The 7976-nt window shown below is 46.0% G+C and overlaps 1 pseudogene; it reads left to right on the top strand.

Annotated features, from left to right (window-relative positions):
• The first annotated feature begins 3997 nt into the window (after positions 1-3997).
• LOC127212200 (carbonic anhydrase 9-like) lies at positions 3998-6257 on the top strand (annotated as a pseudogene).
• The last annotated feature ends 1719 nt before the right edge of the window (positions 6258-7976 follow it).

The raw sequence follows: 7976 nt of genomic DNA, 5'->3' as shown, positions 1-7976 counted from the left end.
AGAAGTGCTGCTTGGTACAAACAGTTGCCTCCTACGTCAGGACTTTGGCAAAATGAGCTGGGAATTTTTGTTCTTGAAAGCAATAAAATAATCAAGATCTAAGAGCCCACGCCAAAAATCACACTGGCCCTAAACTGAGAGGGCTCCTGTTGGCATAGTGGAAGCTATCTGTGCTTAACATAGAGACATTCAGGAAGTCAACAGTCAGAACTGTACTCAGCACCACTCACATTCCCCACCTAAGTCGCCCGCTGTACCACATTTTTTTTTTCAAACTATGAAAATGGGTAAAAAGAGAGTGGCTTTAACTTCTCTGAAGAACCTATGTTTCGACTTACACAAAATCCAAACGGTGTCAAAAAATTCCCACCCAACACACGCTGAATGACAAACTTAGAAATTTAGAAAAAGTTACAATTAGCTGATCTCAATGAAGTGAACCTAGCAAACAGCAAACGGTCAATAAATCGTCGTAATTTCTAATATTGCTGTCGGGAGCCGCCCCCTATTGCATTCATCAATCTTAACATCACTCTGGTTAATAGGCCTTGGTATTGTACTTTATAATACAGTGCCATGGGGGCGGTAAAGTTCCAGGTATAAATCATTCTTCCCAATAAAATTGGCAAACTTAGACAAGCTTTGAGTTTTCCCAACCAGTTTATAGGAGGAGATGCTAAGAATAGAGGAAGTCCTTAAAAAGCCACATAAGGAAACGAAGAATCCATGGTTAATTCTGTGAGGTATGGCTGTGACGCTGTGATGGGTGTGTGCGTGTGTGTGGAAATGGTCCTTACCTGGTATAAATTCTCTACCTGATCCCTTGGTCCCCTTTAGATCACACACGGGCTTCAAAACAGGCTGAGCTAATCTAAACCAGCCTTGCCTCCCCTTGGATGGGGTAAACCACACAGGTGACAGATAGACTGGGAAGTGAAAACTGAGTTGCACGTTCGTGATGGTGAGTACATGGGTCTTGACCAACATCCTGGTTGAGGTGATCTCTGGATACGCCCTATTGAATTAAGGAAGGCCTTAAAGTTACATTTGGATTTTATCAGAAAATTACGTCTAACAGTGAAGAAGCAATTCTTAAAACCAGGAATTTTCCATTTTCCCATTATTTTCCATTATATTAAACATCTGGTGACACTGTGAGTGCAGCTGAAAACACTTTGAGGATGTGTGACTGTGTATTCGGACCCTGGATCAGATTTGTCACATCAAGGTGGAATGTTCTCTATTGACAATAAATGCCTAAGAACCTTCAAGGAGCTAGAGGCCCCTCTCCCATATGAGGCCACAAGAGACCAGCTCTCCTGCAGATGGAGAGTCAGCCAAGCTGAGAGCTCCTTTGCTATTCTCATTATTTCTTTCTTTCTTTTTTTTTTTTTTTTTCTTATTTCTTATTTCTTATTCTTATTCCTATTCTTATTCTAGGGCTTTTTAACCCCCAATTGCAAGGTTTAGAAACCAGCTACACTTCTCCCGTACACCCTATAAAATCCACTATACTGCTAGTTCCACGATTTTTGGTTGTTGTTGCTGTTGTTATTATTAGTTTGATTTTTAGGAATATGTACACCATAGTAAAATTAACTGCATACCAAGGTCAAGTTTTTCACCCCTTACTAGAAATCTGCTATAGAACTAACTACTAAAATCCCTCTGGGGCTGGGGAAGTGGCTCAGTTGGTGAAGTGTCTGCAACGCAAGCTTGAAAGTATGAGTTTGCATTAACCAGAACTCACATTAAAAAAAAAAAAAAATGTGGTCAGGTGTGGTGGCACACGCCTGTAATCGCAGCACTTGGGAGGCCAGCCTGGTCTACAAAGCTAGTCCAGGACAGCCAAGATAACACAGAGAAACCCTGTCTCAAAAAAACGAAACTAAAAAAACAAAAACAAACAAACAAACAAAAAACAGATGTGAGGCCTTCATATACAACCCCAGTGCTGGAAATGGGGGTAAGTGGAGACTGGGGACCCCTGAGGCTCACTGCCCAGTCAGTCTGGCTGAACCATCGAACTTCAATCTCAGTTGAGAGACCCTGCCTTTCAAAAACAAAGGTGGAGAACAATTGAGGAAAGACATTTGACACCCACTGTAGCTTCCACAAGCTCACACACACACACACACACACACACACACACACACACACACACACACACACACAGAGTTCCTACACCATATACACAAAAACACAGCACATGAATCAAAAGATTTGTCTTCGACATCTTGCTTTTTAAGTTTTGACAAATAGGACTACCACTCATCTCAAGGAGTTCTAAAGCTGTGTACATAAAACACTCAGTGCGCTGTCTAACAGGTGGGAGGGGCTGACTAAATAGTGCCTATTATTATCCATAGACAAGCGTTTGCTGTCTACCTGCTGCTATTGAGCCAGACAATCAGACAGAAGCCAGGCCAACCAGTCTGCGGGTATTTCGACACAAATAGTGGTTCTCCTACCCTCATCTCTGTCCTGCCAAGCCACAGAGACACAAGTCTCCCTTTGTTCCCTCCCATAGTTTGTAGGCTGATGCCCAAGTGAGCATTTACACACCAAGCCATGAGCCTGGTTGTCACAGACCAACTGTGAGACCCTTGCAACAGCAAAGTCAATTACGGTCTGGTAAACTGCGTCAAGGACCTATGAGACTTTCTGTGGCTTTTCCAAGCACTCCGCTGCCAATCCATGATAAACTGTAGCCTGATAGCTCTTCTCAGAGGGACTTAAAACACCAGCGCCTTGCCCAGGGCCTCTGTTATTGCTCATATCACCCCAGATTCTCCTTGTATCTTCTGGCTGCAAAATAATTGGTCAATAGAAATCTTGCAAAGGATTCTGTTCATAGCAGGGTCTTTGTTCAGGGAAAACAGACGGAAAGGGAACTTGACCAGGGATTTTAAGAGCTGCTTGGTCTGTGTTCAACATGGCTGCCTCGTGTCCATTTTAAGTACAACTTAAGGGGAGTTTGAAATCACAGCGCTGAACGGACAGCAGAGCTTTAGCCTCATGGGAGCCCTCCTGAGGGTTCTCCACTTAAGTTAAAAGAGAGTCTTCAAAAGAGCAGACGTGCTTACTCCAGAGGAATGTGCATAAACTGGGTGTGTCCAGGAGGCTGAGGCCAGGAGAAAGGCTTTTAAAGCATAAAAGAAGAAATTTACAGACACTCCCTGGCTACAGACTCTTTGGTCATGGAGGTCCCACGCAAGAGTTGACCTCAGCTCGTGGCTAGAGATGCCCCTGGTAACCCCGCAAGTGTTCTATGCAGGGCACCTCTCTGCAACCTTAAAGAATGTTAGAGACATACTTTGTTACATGTAGAGCTGGTTGGACACAGGAGGAAGCGGTCACAGTCCAGGGTGTGTGTAGAGGGAGAAATCTCTGTTGGTTCTTGAGGAAAGCCCTGAAGAAAGCCATTGTCTCAGACAGACCTGCAGAATTCCCAGGTTTTTCTGGAATTTTGAGGGTCTCCCTTTGTATTTGCCAGATGACCCTGGGGACATTAGGGTCCCTTCTTGAGGTTCTTAGTTTCATTAATAAAAGAATTTAAAATAGATTCAAACAGAAGGTTGGTGACAATTTTATTAGAGTTTAAAAGAACACTACAGGGTAAGAAAGCTGTGGACCTCCACAGCTGCCCAGAAGTGGGGAGGGAAGGGAAAGGAAGAGGGAAAGGGATGGAAAGGAGGGGGGAGGGGAGGAGAGGAGAGGAGAGAATCATTCCATTGTTACAAGCACAGAGATCACAGTGAAGTTGCAGGTAGCCACATGGTGTGGAAGGGGCTTTGGAGAAAAGTAAAGAAGCCCAAGGAACCAGGAAAAGTAAACATAGGTTCTGGTCCTCATCTAAATGAAAGAGATGGGGGGAAAAAAAAAGAAAATGATAAAGTCAACCCTGACTCAACCCTGACTCAGGTGGCAATTCTGGGAAAGAAAAATACAACAAATATTTCATTAAAGAAAAGGCTAGTCCACCTATCCCTGTAGCATGGCTGAAGGTAAGCCTGTCTTCCATCTGATTGGCATGGCCCCACTGGGATGCTGGTCTCCATCCAGGCCAGAGATTCTACTCTCTTTACCAGAAGTCCTTTTCTCTTAATGGGACTTCATTGCTGAGCTAACGCTGGTTCCAGGTTTTTTCCAAGTCCCTGTGCAAAAATGTTGCATTTTGGTGTCGTCCATTGTCACGGGGGAATGAGGCCTGGGTTCCTCTGTGATGCTCTTGGGACTCGGGTCTCACCTCTGTTCTCTGGCTGCTATGGATCTTAGCCTTTGGCTAAGCACACTTTCTCATTCAGGCTCCCTTAGCTCAAGGTATCCCCAGACCACATCTAAGACCAGACTGGGTACCACATCCCACTGGAGGGGTGGGGTGAGGGTGGGGTCCTGCTTAGGGCAGTGGCATGATTTGAGGAGAAAAAACGGAGAAATGCGAGGTGGCTTCTGAAAACCAGAGAGAAAGAAATAAAGGAAACATCCCACTCATAGAGGACGAATTTGCAACCCACGCTTACAGTATTATGTGCTGACATGACGTCACACATTTCCCAACTTTACAAAGATTTAGAGGTTCTTGTAAAAGATACTGAAAGGATTCCATTTTGGAGTGGTTGGGACCCTCTGGGACATTTGTTTCCCATAAAAGCATCAACTTAGCCAGTCTTTCATGTTATCTAGATTTTAGTCAACTTGCCTCAGTCTTTTTCACAAGCAGAGGTAGTCATAGAGATATGTACTGTTGAGGGACGTGTGTGTGCACGTGTGCATGCGCTTTCCACACAGAAGTGTCTGTTAACCTGAAGAGCTTTCTTCCTAGACCGTGTAGCACACCCATGGAATGTGGCACCAGAGAAGACAGATCTTCAATTGTTTCCTACAAAGTGCTTCTAGACTTGAGTTCTCAGTGCCTTGCTCACACGCTAGGAAACAAGCTCTTACATGTTCTAGAAAAGAGGGCTTTTCTAGAACAGGGACAGCCTGTTTTCCAAAAGAGGGAAAGAAAAACAGATGGTGAGTTGACATTTAATTCCAGATAGAATAAGAATGTGAGACAAGCAATCAATTGAAGGTGGCAGGCCACTTGTTCACCAGAGTCACAGAGAGAAGGGACGATGAATTATGATCAGCCACTGTGGGAGTATACTATGAGGGGAGAGTGGAGGAGACTATTTAAAAACTCACTGGCTTTCAACCACCACTCAAGACAAGAGTTAAGAGGCAAAACAATGTCGAAACTGACACAAGAGCTTTGGTACAAAGAGGAGTTGTAAATGACACTTTGTATTCTGAAGTTCTAGAGCCATCTGGGTGTCTGAAAAATAATTTCAAGGTCATATACCCACCTCTACCTTTGCGTTCTGGGATTTTAGAGGGTGGCCACAGTCTTTGGAGCAATGGAGGTACCCTGCTCTGGCCCCACGTACCCCCAGCCTGTGCTGGCTGCTCTCACTCCCCTGTAGATATGCGCCTGGAGCTCACCGCACTCTGCTGAGCTTTCCAATGCTGCAGCCTCTCCCGGAACTGAGCTTGTGCAAGAATGGCTACACAGTGCAGCCGATTCTGCCACCCTGGCTGAAGATGCCTCAGGGACCTGGGCAGGACTACCAGGCCCTGCAGTAGCATCTAGACTGGGGACCTGCAGATCACCCGGCTTCACTGTCGACGGCTACTGGTTTGTTTGTTTGTTTTTTGTCTGCTGAGATCCACGTGGTTCACCTCGGTGGTACTACTTTCTCAGAACGTCATGAAGCCTTCGGTTGCCCAGGAGATCTAGCCCAGAAGGAAACAGTGCCGATGAACAATTGTTGTCGCATTTGGAAGAAGTCACTGAGGAAAACTCAAAACTCGAGTTCTCGGGTCTGGATGTACCTGCACTGTTGCCCTCAGATCTCAGCCCATAGAAAGGATTTCGGCCACACATCCCTGCAGCCAGGGGGTCATCCACACTGTGCTAAATGGAGACAGTGAAATCGGGCGCTAAGCAACTCCACACACTCTCCACTTCCCTGTGGGGACCACGTGGCTCTCGGAGCTACACACCTTTGAATGGGCAAATGACTGGGGCGTCCTTCCCCCCTGGAGCGGACAGCAGCCCTGAGCCAGTCCACATGGATCCCTGCCTCGCTGCTGGTGACATCCGAGCCTTGCTGTTTAGCCTTCTCTTTGCTGCCTTCAGCATTGCCTTCCTCATACAGAGGAGGCCGCACAGGCACAGAAGCAGCAGAGTCAACTACAGCCCCGCAGAATAAGAAGCCAGCTAGGGGAATCTAGAAACCTTGTCCTGTCCTACCCACTATACAGCTTCTTTTAACCACTAAGAAATCATTTCCTTAAAAAAAAAAAAAAAACTAAAACAAAAACAAAACCCATTCTTCTCTTTCGTAAAGTACTACAACGGGAATTTATAGTGAAGAAGCAAGATTGGATGAAATTCTTGCTCTTTTTTGTTGGTTTTTCAAGACAGGGTTTCTCTGTGTAACCTTGGCTATGCTGGAACTCATTCTGTAGATCAGGCTGGCCTTGAACTCACAGAGATCTAATTGCCTCTGCCTCCCAAGTGCTGGGATTAAAGGTGTGCGCCACCACCAACCCCCCCCCCCCGCAATTTTTTGCTCTTACTTTACAGTCAAATCCTCTTCCACTAAGAGCTGTACACACTTTGATCTTACTAGCCCAGGCTGGCCTTGAACTGTGTGTGTATACTAATAGAGTTTGAACAAGTGTTCTATCACTGACCTAAGCTTCCAGCCCGTTCCCTCAAACTCTCTAGCCTCCAGTCTCAAGCCTCTTGAATGCTGGGGTTACAGGCATGCACCAATCATGCCTGGCTCATTCCTAATTTAAAAAAAAAAAAAACCACTCCTAATAAAAATAATTTTTAAAAGTCAAACCTTAAAAGAATTGCTGACAACTTCCTAGGTTCTTCTTCCTAAATAAATTAATAAATAGAGTTAAATATTTGACTTATGATTTTGGGTTAAGTCTAAAAATACTCACATTTTTTTTCATTCACTTATTCACTTTATATCCTGATTGCAGGCCCCTCCCTCCTCTCTTCCCAGTCTTACCCTCACACATACCTTTCCCCCATCCCATCTTCCCTTCTCCTCAGTGAAGGTGATATCATGGGGTATCACCCTCCTTGGCCCATCAAGTCACAGCAGGATTAAACACATATCCTTCTGCTGAGGCCAGACAAGGCAGCCCAGCTAGGGGAAAGGGATCCAAAGGCAGGCAACAGAGCCAGAGACAGCCTCCACTCCATTTGTTAGGGGACCCACATGAAGACCAAGCTGTACATCTGCCACATATGTGTAGGGGGCCTAGGGCCAGGCTGTGCCTGCTCTTTGCTTGGTGGTTCAGTCTCTGTGAGCCCCCATAGGCCCAGGTTAGTTTACTCTGTAGGTCTTCTTATTGTGTCCTTGGCCCCTCCAGCTCCCTCAATACTCCCGCAAGGCTCTCTGAACTCTACCTAATGTTTGGCTGTGGGCCTCTGCATCTGTTTCCATCAGCTGCTGGATGAAGCCTCTCAGAAGACAGTTATGCTAGCCTCCTATCTGTAAGCATAGCAGAGTATCATTAATAGTGTCAAGCGTTGGCTATCTCCCATGGGATGAGTCTCAAGTTGGACCAGTCACTGGTTGGCCATTCCCTCAGTCTCAGCCCCATCTTTATCCCTTCACTTCTTGTGAGCAGGACAAACTTTGGATCAAAGGTTTTGTGGATGGGTTGGTGTCCCCCTCCCTCTACTGGAACTCCCACCTGGCTCCAGGAGGTGGCGACTTCAGGCTCCAGATCTCCCACTGGTCGAAGTCTCAGCTAGAGTCAACCCCATAGTCTCACAGGACCCTCCCCAGTCCCAGGTCTCCAGCTCCTTCCAGAGATGCCCCCCACCAATTTATATTCTCTCTCCCAGAGCTCCTCTCATCCCCACACCTGATCCCCACTCTTCTTTCTTTCCCCCCTCC

Source organism: Acomys russatus, chromosome 30 (genome assembly GCF_903995435.1).
Source record: "Acomys russatus chromosome 30, mAcoRus1.1, whole genome shotgun sequence".
In the NCBI taxonomy this organism is placed as follows: domain Eukaryota; kingdom Metazoa; phylum Chordata; class Mammalia; order Rodentia; family Muridae; genus Acomys; species Acomys russatus.
This window is presented reverse-complemented; position numbering and strand designations above follow the sequence as displayed.